The 12,610-nt window shown below is 48.2% G+C and overlaps 1 long non-coding RNA gene across 1 annotated transcript in view; it reads right to left on the bottom strand.

The window, feature by feature from the left end:
* Positions 1-11,308: 11,308 nt before the first annotated feature.
* LOC114015401 (uncharacterized) overlaps positions 11,309-12,610 on the bottom strand; it is a 75,662-nt gene continuing 74,360 nt past the window's right edge. Inside the window, exon 9 of the long non-coding RNA XR_003559307.2 lies at positions 11,309-12,358. This is a non-coding gene — a long non-coding RNA (uncharacterized LOC114015401). The remainder of the gene's footprint in view (positions 12,359-12,610) is intronic.

Raw genomic sequence — 12,610 nt, 5'->3', positions numbered from 1 at the left:
GTACAGAACCAAGAATAAAAACAAGATAACAGAATGATACCAAAAATAAGCTAACCATGTCCTTTAAACACGTGCCTATATGCCACGCTGGACAGAAACAGTGTCAGAAGTTTAGCAATACAGTGAGAGAGTACAAGTGAGCCCAGCTGACAGATCTGGACAGATTATGTCCGCTTTACTTTCTCTTTCATTTATACATGAACAAGCAGGGAGAAGGATACAGGGTGCTTGTCCTGATGTTCTGTCAAAACCAAAATGAGGTTATTGGTCTCCCGCAAGCACAGATGAACATCAATCACAAAACCCTCATACAGGCATAAAGCACAGTCCCTCAGTGTTATTAGAAAGCAAGAATTAAAAGTTTATCAAGATGGAAAGAGCAGATCCTCAAGGGAGAATGGATTTCATAAGCAATCAGCAAATCCCTCTCCAGGCACCTCAGTGTGACTTGCAAGGCAGTGAGAAAATCAAAAGAGCTACTACCTAAAGAGAAACACAGTGAGTGTTCCCAGCAGGCATCTTAGAAAAAGCCCTCAGTGGGATAAAGTGTCAATCCTTTCTTGCCTCTTCCTGCTTTCCTGAAGCAAAGGGGGAAAAAAGACAAGGGGGAAAAGAAGAAAAAAAAAAGAAAAAGAAAAAGAAGAGTATGATATTTGCATTACTGCTTATTTTTGCTTTGCAAAACATATGCGTATGTGCTGGAGGAAAGGTTTGCATCAGTTTATCACAGAACATCTGCAGCTGGGTAGGTTAGCTGGCCATCTCAGCTTAGGACAGGCTTAAAGCCGGAATATCAGACTGACACGTCAGGATGGAGGTGCATCCCCAGAGCTCTCCAGGGACCCAGGGCTGGCACAGCAGCTGCTGAAGGTCAGCAGAGGAAAACTCAACTGCATTTCACTTCTCGTAATCCCTTTTTGGATATTGGAACTTGGCCACGGGGAATGAAAACATGACTGAAGTATTTCTTTATTCCATGTCTGCCTGGCTGCTGAAGCAATGCTTTGGAGCACTGGCTGGCAAGTCCCACTTCTGGCAAATCCAACAATTGAAGGGACACAGTGCAACGTTTCCCCCCAGCTCCTTGCTGGTGGTGCTGGAAATCCTTGTGTTCCCAGCCCTAGAGACCACCAGAATTTCCTAAAATGTCCAAGTGCATAAGCAACTGCACAGAGGCAGCTGACAGAGAGGGGGGACTTCTCACAGGTTGGGGTTAAGACCACTGGCTAGAGGGAGACCAGGGGCAGGGGGGGAAGGGCTTCACCCATCATCAGCTACAGGCTTAATCACCAGGAACCTCTCCCAAGTCGCCCCCTCCCTGCTTAGAAGCTCAGGAGGCAGACGTATAAAAGAGCCACCAAGAAAATGTGCTTCCCCCTTTGCTGTTCCTCACACCTCTGATGTTGCTGTCACCCCTTCTGCATCCACTTTTGAAATAAGTATTTCCATCGCTTATGAAATAACTTACGGCATTGACAGAGATGGGTGAGAGCAGCCCCCCAGGCCAGAACTGCTGGGCACAGGCACCTTCCGATATGCTGCCTGTAATGAATGCAGCAGGGGGGACACAACATTTTGTTTAATGAAAAAAAAAAATACCCTGCTTCAAGCTTCTGAAGGACTGTTATAAGCTGCGGCACTATGAAACTCAAGACATAAGCCTCTTTATATTTACTAATACATATTATAGTTTTTTTCCTGCGGAGAAACTTCAATGAACAACTTTCTTCCTTTAAATCTTCTGTTGCGAATGTTGATTATTCATTGGAAATCTAAACCCCAAAGATCTGACCAAATGATTTTACAAAACATTCAGATTTCTGCACCAAAGCAGACGATTCCAAAAAGTTACAACCATTTTGCTGTAGAGCGCTTGTTAGCAGAAAAGCAGTTCTGATGGTGAGTTTTTAATTAGCCCACACAAATGTGTATGCAAATGTACATAACTGCATTTCAGTTGAAACTGCTTATCCCCTAAAACAAAAACACTTCTACAGTAGGAGCTACAGAAAAGCAGCAAGCAAAAGTATTCTGATTTAGCACATAATAAAAGCAGATTAAGAAAGTCAATGTATCTCATCCTGCCACACAAGGGTTCCCAAACTGCCCAGAAAAAAGCTGCCCACAACAACACACTCCAAGAGCTGTGACATCCAAGCCATGTCTGCTGAAGGGGCACTGTTCCCTGAGTTCACTATTAAATTGCTTTCCCAAAGAGAAGATACACGAGTTAATCTGACTCAGACATGTATTTTTATAGCGGACCCAACATGAAAGTATCAACATTTAAAACATGTATTCACACTTCTTTAAAATACCAGATCACCTCCTGAATACTGGCTGTAATGCATGTCTCATTGGCTTTATTCTCCAAATCGGAGGGGGGCTGGGAGGGGAGGTGAAGCCACCAGCAGGTGATTGAGATGCACACGAGACATAAGGAAGGCAAAGGGAAAGAAGGAAGATCAATTAACGATCTGGTCCCGGTGAGAAAACAAGTACAAATGTGGTCCCTAAAGTTAACAGTGCTGGTTGCAGCGCGGAGCCTGATCGATAGATGTTAGCGATGGCGTGGGGAGGAATGCAGTGCTGTGTGGCAGGAGCCCCGCGCCGGGTTACAGCGGACAGGGCAAAAGTCCCCAGATTACAATAAAGCAGCTTGAAGGTGACAGATTTCATTGTTGAAGGTGATAAAATTGCATGTGGCGTGCTGCAAAACAAGGGCTGGAGCTCCACGCACAGAAAGGGAGGCAGCGCCCAGACGGTGCAGTGGGAGGTTTCTCCTCCTCTCCTAGTCCTGGGAACCAGCAGAGAAACGCTCGGGTGCCTGAGGTAGGCGACAGGTCTCCTCTTGCCTGACACATGCCAGGTGGAGCTGCGGGTTCTGAACGAACCCCCAGTACTTCCACCTGTGTGGTGCAAGTGCAGCGGTGCTGCTGCCGAGCGGCGTCTCCCGTGGGTGGGCACTGCGGCACGTGGCACGCAGCAGGGAAAAGTAAGGGCTGTCGCCTACAGAGACAGTCCTGCAGCAGGCAGGAGCCTGCAGGACATGTGCCAGCATCAGCAAACCTCCTCCTGTTCGTGCTTCGTGTAACTGGTCTCCCTCCATTCACTAAGAAGATTGCTGGTGAGGGTCACATCAGCACAGAACCATCATGAACAAAGTGTCCCAAAAGCTGCAGGCTTTGTTTTCCAAAATAACCCCCGATGCTGTTACACAGGCAAAACATCCAGCCAGCAGAAGTCTGACCTTCAGTGCCTTTAACTCATGCCCACTTTGCTGCAAACGCTTTGTGGAAGGGTTCAGCAGGGACAGCTATCGTCTCTTTCGGTCTAGCAGAGGTTCAGCTTGGTCTGGACGCTGCCCCTGCTCAGGCTGCTTGAAATGCAGGAAAGAATCAGCAGCAGAGATGTGAAAGCAACAGGAAAATCAAAGCCTGAGACTAAACTAGCAATTAGACCAGCCTTTGGAATATATTTAAGTCAAATCAATCCATACAAGAATTTCAGTCACGGTGTGCTTGTGCCCACACCTCCCTCCCTCTCTTCCTCTCCTGCAACCCAGGACTGAGATCCAGCATTACTGTCTGCTTCATCAGAATATGCAAGAAGTGTAGTGACAACGTGTCTCCTAAGATGCTTTATCAGTTTTGCAAAGTCCCAGTTCATCCTCCTCTTGTGGATCTATTTACATATTGATGTATTTACTCGACTCTCTCCACCAGGCATGCCCCATGAGATTAAACTATTTTATTTACAAAGACATTGGGGTTGCAGCTCCTAACAATTAAAGTCAGCCAAGATATAACTTTGCATGTGCTTTCAGATGGATGTGTGAACAGACAAATCAGCCTTGTCAGCGATTCAGGAGCAACCAGGGGGGAGGACTGGTTAAACCCCATCTATATAAACCAGTCAATAGCTGCTGCAACTGGGGAAAATGAATTGGGGTGGTGGGAGGCACAAATATGCAGAAGGGAAAGATAATGAGCTGGCAGAAGGAGTAATGGATAAAACCTGGAGGAGGAACTTTGCCAACAGGGCTCACCTTAAAAGGTTAGTGCTTCAAAGTAGTTTCTGCTTCAAGGGACCTTGGAGGCTCTTGGGAGTTGCCCCTGCTCCATCTCACTCGTCAAAGTCACCTGTTAAAAAAGAGCTAAGCTGTCCCTCACTGAGGGGTATGCTTGGAGGAAGAGGAGGATGGGGGGAGAAGAGAGAAATACCTTGTGAGATGAAAGTCAGCAGAAGTTGATTTGAGAGAGGCAAACTGCAGCCTGGCTGCTGACGTGATGCTCCAGGAAAGGTGCTAAAGCCCTTTCCACAGAGAGCTTTCCCCCAGGCAGCGGAACACCTCTCGTCCTTCTTCCCTCCATCAGCATCTGATCAGGCTGCGTTTGCCAACGCCTTCTTCTCCGTACCCTCGCCCTTCTCATTCACACTCGGTGGTATCTCTGGGAAGGAAGCATGGCAGTGACATTTGTATGCTGATGTCGTTCGCAGTGTGCCAGGCTGTGGATGGGGGGAAGCATCATCACAGGGAACGACATACTAGGTTCTGCTTAAAGCCCCGCAAGTCCGGCCCCGCTCCCCTGTAGCCATCACGCCTACGCCCTGGTGCTTGCCCACCCCGTCGGGCACGGCGAGAACAGCTTTCATCCAAGCCTGCTGCCCGCAGGCATCAGCCACGGACACCTACAGGTGACAGATCCATAGCACGTGTTGCTGTGGGTTTCGCTGCCTCCCACCAGATGAAGTATGTCCATCAGAGCACTTCGGCTCCCTTAAACACAATCGCTGAAAAGTCACCTGCGTCTTTAGACCAGTATAAATCTGGCACGCTATTGCCTCTTCCTGACAGCAATCTCATCCGGTGCCAGCATTCTTCTTAGCATCTCTGACATTTCAAAATTATATTTAGAGACCTGAATGGGAATTTAATTTTGAAGTTTTCTATTGAACACTGCTATATAAATATTCCATACCACCTGCCTATGGGTCTATCATTGCATAGCAAGCCTGTGCCATTGCCTTTAACTAAACAGGCAGAGGCAACCCAAGGAAGGAGCACTAAACAGTAGTCTAACCATCTTAAGAGTCAGCACTTGTATCCCTATTAATTCTCACCCTGATCTTTTGCATACCGCTATCACCAGACTAATTAATCACAGGTGCAAGCTCAAGCATTAATTGCAACAATGAATCATTTTTTTTGTCTGTGCCTTGCCATTTCTAGCCTATAGGAATGCAGCTACTCCCGTTACTTTTATAATTATTATAAATATAAAGCCAGCAACATGCACCACATTTTGTAGGCATTAAAAAAGACATGGTATTTGGCCTGGAGCATTAACAATCTGGTGCATATTCAGGGGAGTGACGAATGCATCGCACTGACAGTCTAAAAATGTGTTTCCTGAATCATTTTAATTCTGGGAACTTTATGAAGGTGCTAGGTAAAGCACAGGTTTTAGGAATTCAGTATCTGCAGCTCTCCTGGTCAACGTGCTTCAGCAGGTCCTGGCCACTCATGGCTTGTCAGGACTTCCAAGGCACACAGCTGTCTCCACTTCACGATGCCCAGCCTGCATATACAAGACAGGATGACTCTTGATTGCAGATGGTTGGGGGGAAAAAAGCTCTGTAACCTCTGTGCCTCCAAGCTCAGACTCATCTTGAGCGAGATCGACAGAAAACCTTGATGTCTGGATGAAAAGAAGGGATGCCGTGAACTTTCAACGGCAAGGCACAAGCTGGAGCCTCCCAGTACAGCTGGAGCTGTCAGGTGGACACTCTCAGGTCTGACCCTGGTGAAGAAGCCACGGGCTCCAGGGACCCACAGGACAGACAGTCAGTCTTTAAGACATGGGTCCTGTCTCGCCAGGGCAGGCAGAGGCGCAGGGCAGGCAGCACGGGGGAGCCGATGCTGCTAGCCTTTGCTGAAGGGAATTCGCAGCCATCTACCCTGGTGCTGGGTGAGCTAGTACCTCCTCCTGGCACGGGCACAGGGATGGAAACGCATCTGGTGTATGGCACAAGGGGTAAGAGCAACTGCTGACGATGTTGTTCTGAGAGATTAGATTATAAATTTATTAAATGACTAGCGTGCATTATGTGTCCTTCCCTGGCCAAACCACCTGCATACACAATGCATGGCTCTGAAGTGGGGTTGACAGGTTCAGGCACATGGTTCAGGGCTCCTCTTCAGTGTCAGGCTGGCAGAATGCACTCCAGGCAGAGGCTTTCGATGCTGGGGAAGACAAAGCCAAAGCTATGAAAACAGAGCTTTTTGGGGGAAACAAAAGCTACAATTCGAACAGCTACAAAAACATAATTTGTCATCCAAACTACAGTAAATATTTCCTTTCTTTGCCAGCACAGAGGCTGGGGAGAAGTGGCTGAAGGAGAGCTCAAGGTGAGCACCCGTTATTTACTGCTGCTGATGAATAAGCAAAACCCCACACTGTGTTTTCCTACAGGACAGCAAAAGCTCCGGACTGCTTAACAGTCTGCTTGGTTGTTATTTTTTCCCCTCCTGGGGTGCGTTTTACATGCTCTTGCAGTGAAACGCGGGGTACCACTATTAATTGTTCACAAACACATAAAACACATGGTATTTTCCTTCGCCACCACTGCAGTCCCAGCAGATCAAATGGGGGAGAGCTGGAAAAGTCACCTAACAAGACAGAGGTTGGGAGAATAATGCAAAAAAGAAGCAAAAGGATTTGTGTTGTTCTTTTAAAAAAATAATAATGTAGTTCTCTTGGCTGGTTTAAAAGCATAGGCTTGTTTGAAATTCCCCGGGAAGCAGGGAGCATTGAAGAGAATTGGCAGGCTCCAATCTGGCTGCTTTTCCTTATTATGAGAAAATACACTCTCGTCTCCTTGTCTAAGGGTATGAATTCTTCATCTCATATTGTGTTTGCACAGAAGCGTGAAATGTATCCTGAACATTGGTCTTCGTCCACACTTCACAATGCGAGAACAACGAGGGCAGTGAGACATGCAATGAGAACAGGGATGCCACAAAAGTGGGGGAGCGGGTGGCTGCTTCTGTTCCAAGGCCTGGACTCTGGGCTGCATTCACCATATCCATGGCATTTACAGGGAAAACCCGAGGCACGTATTTCCTCTGGGATGCTTGGGGGCCCAGGTTTGTGAGCTGTCGTCCCTGTGGGAAGCTCCCGCCTCCCTTTCCGTAAATGTTCCCCCTGCTGCCGCTGAATCGCCAAATAATCTGGAGACCCGTGGGAAGGGAATTAAATGGTGGTTATCACGCTGCCATGTTCTGCTCACTTTATTTGTTTTAAATGACCATGAAAGCAAAGGGGGGAAAAAGAAAACACACAAGTGGAAACTTAATTGAGCTGCTGAAATGTCTTTAAAGGAGCATTATGGGCTGGATTATGATGCCTCAGCTCCCACTGGTGGCATTTGCTCACATCAGTGGGCATCTGATTAGGCAGTTCAGCCAGGACCCTTGCTCTAAATGATCTCTCACTGCGGATTTGGAGCTGAGGACAACCAAAGACACCCAGCTCTGGGGACCTGACGGGGCGCTTGAGAAGACTGCATGCTCCAAAAATGGCCAGGATGGGACCAGGCTGCAGGCCCCCCATATCGCTGAGGGCTACATGGCAGGGCTTCCTACTCCAAGGAGAGTAGCCAAGACCAAGAGGGCAGCTGGCCCAGCTGGGCTGAGGCACCAGGACAGAGCTGTACCCCATCTGCCCTGGCTGCCTGCTCCCCCAGGAGTTCTGCTTCTGGGCAGGAGGAGGGGGGAACCCCCTCTGCTCTCTTCATGGGCACCAAAGTGCAAAGGCCCCTCCGGCACTAGGTGACAAAAACTGCTGAAGCCACAGAGTGGCCTTGGTTAGACACTGTCCTGGGTCAGAGGGGCCGCAGAGCCCCAGGAGGATGTGTGGGCAGAAGAGCATATAACAGAGCAGGGCAGCAGCCGGTCTGGGGGAGGAGAGCAACCCGAGGGGCAAGAGTGCTGCAGGAACAGGAGGGAACATCCCATGGAGGCGGTCAGCAAAAGAAGACCAAAATGTGGGGAGAAGCCTCCAGCAGAGAAGAGGGAGGAACTGCCCTGACCGACTGGCTGGAGCTTGAATCTAGGAGGTAGGGAGCAAAGAAACCCCAGGATGTGGAAAGGCAGGTACCAAAAATCACCACAAACCAAGCCACCCACACCTGAGGGAGAAGTCAGGGCTGGATTGTGTGGGAAAGGGGGCTCAAGAGATCCACTGTGGGAGCCCAGGGATCTGACGGGGAACCTGTTGGACCTGCTGGAGCAGCTGTGCACAGGCTAATCTCCAAATAGAACAGAACTTGCCTCTGGCTTGTTACACCTGAATTTTGTTATGAGTTCAATATGCACAAAAGTAAATATAAATGTGTTCCTCTATTCAATCTTCTGCTAGATCTTAAAATCCTCTTACCTGCAGGAAACTATCAAAAACCATTCAGGAAGGATCCCTAAATTTCTATGCATAAGTTCTGAGTGCTGTGCAAATCCCACAAAGGCATATGGGAGGAGGGAGAGCTGAGCTCCTCCGCCCTGCCATGTGTGTCCCTCACACTAGCCGGGCGCTGCACATGGTCCACAGCTCCTCTCTGAGCTATTTGTCAAACCTCCTCCCCATGCAGTGGCCTACCCCAGCCCTGGGAAAGGATGCAGCCCCTCACTATCGGTTCTGTGGATCCAGGAGCAGTTTTCAGGATGCCCTCCCTGTCTCCCGCTTAGCTCCTCCTGCCCCTATTCTCCATGTTTTCACAGGTGCCTTCCAACCACAGGAGCCCCTATGGTAGCAAGGGTGAGGTGGGGTACACATCCTACTTTGGCTGGCAAGGCAATGGAAAGGACTGTCAGGGATAGGAGGAGGGTGGAGACCTTCCTCCACACCTCCTGCTCCACTGGGTCTCACTAGGTCAGCACTTTCTGGGAACTGCTGTATTACCAGATGTTGACTGGGCATCTGACAGGAGAGGAATAAAGCCAATAAAGTTCTTATTTCTGGCTATAAAAATAATAATGAAAAGCAGACAGAGATGGGGGATAGGCTGCCCAAAGCTTTCCCAGGTTGCACTGAGCTGAATGTAGCAGGGGCTCCCTTCAGTTGCCTTCCCTTCTTATTTTCTCCTGCCTGTATACCATAAGCGATAGGCCTGAAATTAAGCAGTTGGATGATATTTGTGTACAAAAGCATTCCTCAAATCCTGTCAAAGGGACTCCCTTTTATTTATTTTGCATGACCTTTCCTGACTGGCAGTGCCAGAGCATCCCAACCATAACCCTCCTTCAGAGTCTGCTGTGCCAAGCCAACCCCGCTGTGAGTTCAGGACTCAAGACCCAGGGATCTGTAAACCAGAGCAGCTCAAACGTCTCCCTGAAGCCCAAGTCACCTTCTTTGAATAATGACTACTCTGCCTCTAGCTCTGTGAGGGAGAGCTCCTGTCACCGCACCAAAGGCTGCCCTGCTTCTTCATACCTCTCTGCCCAGAGGTACAAATGTGCCCATGCTTGCAGGCCCATGGTAGCTAAAGACCAAGTCCTAAACAGCAACGATTTCATGAGGGCTCTGCTGTACCAGCCTGGGCATATGTGGCTGGGGTGCTCTGAGCAGTTCTGGGATTCTGAGATGCATTTCTATTGAGCGTTTTGCTATGCAGCTGCTGTCAGAAGAGCCGCCTTTGTCCCCACCTGCAACAGCGACACTGCTTCTCTCAGAAAGCTCTGCAAAAGGTGCAGGTCCTACCTCACCAACACCTGCCAAAGCCAGGCAACAGCTGCTCTTTGGGATTTAGAGGGCGAAGGAGACACTTACATTTTCGTGGGTTTACAACCCTCATAATCTGGGATCTAAATGAGCTCCTGGGCTGCATCCATTAGAGGTCCTGAACAACCCACAAAACTTGTGGGAGGGCAAAGGTGTCTTTCAGTTGCACTGGTGCCTTCCCTGCCCACCGCTGGTATGGAGTCTGAAATCCCCTTCGCTTCAGAGACAGCCTGAGCTCTGCCCAACGGGTCCTGTGCTGCTGGGCACCTACCCGTGGGCACCCCAGCTGGCTCTGGGTAAGCCTGCAGACCCAGCTCACTCCACGGCAATCGGAGCACCCCTGTTCCCCGCTGAGATCCAGGCTGGCAACTGAAAAGAAACAGGCAAAATGTGTAATAATACTCTTTTTACAGAGTGGGCACCACTGCAAGGAGAATGCCCAGCATGGCTGTCACTTCCTCTCCACAAAACTCGTTTCTTGGTCTTTTCATCAGGTAGAGAGAGGGAACTCTATTTTCCCATCAATACGTCCTGGCCTAATTAAAGCTGGGTCCAGTGTTTCTATTCTGTTCGCAGCCATGATAACTTTAACATCTCCCCGAGAGTCAAACCCATCCAGTTGTTTCATGGCATGAAGCAAAGCTGCATTATTGTGGTGAGCTTCAACCCAGAAGCCTGCTCCTAGGCTTCTCATAATGCCAGCAACAAAAGTTCTTCTGAAACAATAATGCCTTCAGCCCAGAAACTGCTGCATGGGAAAACCTCCTGCTGGACCTCTGAAGGCCAAAGAGTTAATTGCTGATCTTAAAACTAGCAAGATGCCCAGATACCACAGGGCATGATCTGGTTACACTTGTGCAAACAATCTGGCACCAGGCAGTGACACACACACCTATGCATTTAATATTTCTATTTTCCCAAGCCTTAACCTCAGCTGCTGACATAATGGACAAGGAATATATGTTTGAGGTGGAAAGCATTCCTGGAAACTGGCTACTCTTCAAAGGCATATTTACTGGATGTTCCAATAGCCACAATTCAATAAATGTACGGCAATATTACACTGCATAAAAAGATCTGGGATAAAAGAAGAGTGAAACTCCAATTACTGTTCTATTCAATATTTTTATCAATGATCTAAATGATGTTATATAAATCCTTGTTGTGGTGAAGTTTGCAGATTCCAACAAGATTGGCAGTAGGGAAACAAGAAGCAGGACTGGACTATCAAAAAAGCTTGCCAGAGAACTAGGTGGAATGACGAGTTTAGCTGTTTTTCAGAAGGTGATCTTTAATGCACCTTCTGGGAGAAATTATATAGGCAGTTAGACTAAACATGGCTGGTTTAGCCCCTAGATTACTAGACTGGAGTCTAGCTCTTGCAGAAACTGTTGGAAGCAGGCATTTCTCTGTATTTGATGGAACGGAGGAAGCACTGGAAAGGCTCGGGTGGCCTGAAACACTTTTCCTAGCTGCCTTGAACTCCGCGCTGAGCTCAGGGGGATACTTCCACTGCTTAAGCTTTACATACTGTAAGTTATATGACTGTCTCTTCCCAAATTAAGCAAACACAGATTCCCTCCTGCTGAGCTGAAAATCTCAGTATCAGTTTCTCCAGTCCTCACCAAATCCTCACCAGTCTGGCTCTGGAGAAAATGCATAAAGAGTGCCTGTCTGCCCCGAGTTACAGCTGGGGAGCTGTGCAGATATCAGTGAGGTTTCAGGGTGTAACAGAGCAGAAACCAGCTCAGCATGCTCATCTTCTCAAGCTAAGTCTGTCCTTCTGTTTCGATAGATTAGCTCTTCGTCTGCATTTCCCCTTGCACAGTGATGCCAGCCTGGCCACGGCAACAGTGAGCAGCAAACAGCGGGAGGCCCCGCTTCATCCAACACCAACTCCCAGATCTCTAACAGTGGCGGCTTTTGTTCTGGTTCCTGTCTGATCTCTCCAGCCCTGTCTTACAGTGCTCTACATTCCTCCTTCAGGGCCTCCTCCTAAAGTAACTCCATAAAATAGCACACTACTTTTCTATTTCAAATCCAGACCTGGCATCTGAGCAAAAATAAAAAGTGATCAATCACCACACTGACACAGGAGGGTCTTTTTTCCATCTCCCTTGATTTTGCAAGGTGAACTGTCAGAAGTGAAAATTCATCTTCTGTTTGAATATGTAGGGAACAGATAGACTTGGGCAGTGTGATACAAGGAGTGTATTTTCTAGATAAAAAAATGAATGCATTGCAGAGAATAAACTGATAAAGCTAATCTTACCTGTACATCTTCCTGCCAAACTTGGGCTGGAAACTCATCACAGCTAGGAGGTGAACTTCACGTCCCACCACTCTCATCTGATGCTGTGCCTCACACAGCACACCATCTCTTGGCTCCTAAATCCAAAGATGTCAGCGGGAGCCAGGCAACTTCTCCACTTGCAGACTGGATCCTGGGTGGAGTTTACCAGATGCCACTTTTCTTGGTGGATTCAAAATCTGTCCAGACAGTGTGATCCCTTCCCCCAGGAGCAACAGAGATGCTAATCATGAAACAAGCAACTTCCCGATGGCAAAGTATTGCTTCCCTGGAACAAAAGCACTTCAGAGTGAACAGTTATAAAAACAATAAAACAGGCTGTGCATGTTCAGATTAACTTTCATTAGCTGCTTCCGGGAATGAGAGGCCAGTCTGACCAGCTTCCTGCTGGCTCTTCTACAGCTGTACTGTCATTTGTTTTGGAGCAGGACAGCCCTTTTGCCATGACTCTCCTGACCTTCCCCACTTAGAACATTTAGGTCCACGTTGCAGAACTGGATTCCTTTTAGACAAAACTAAA

The sequence above is a fragment of the Falco cherrug genome, chromosome 7 (assembly GCF_023634085.1).
Source record: "Falco cherrug isolate bFalChe1 chromosome 7, bFalChe1.pri, whole genome shotgun sequence".
NCBI classification, from domain to species: domain Eukaryota; kingdom Metazoa; phylum Chordata; class Aves; order Falconiformes; family Falconidae; genus Falco; species Falco cherrug.
Note: the sequence above shows the minus strand (reverse complement) of the source record. Positions and strands in the feature narration are given on the sequence as shown.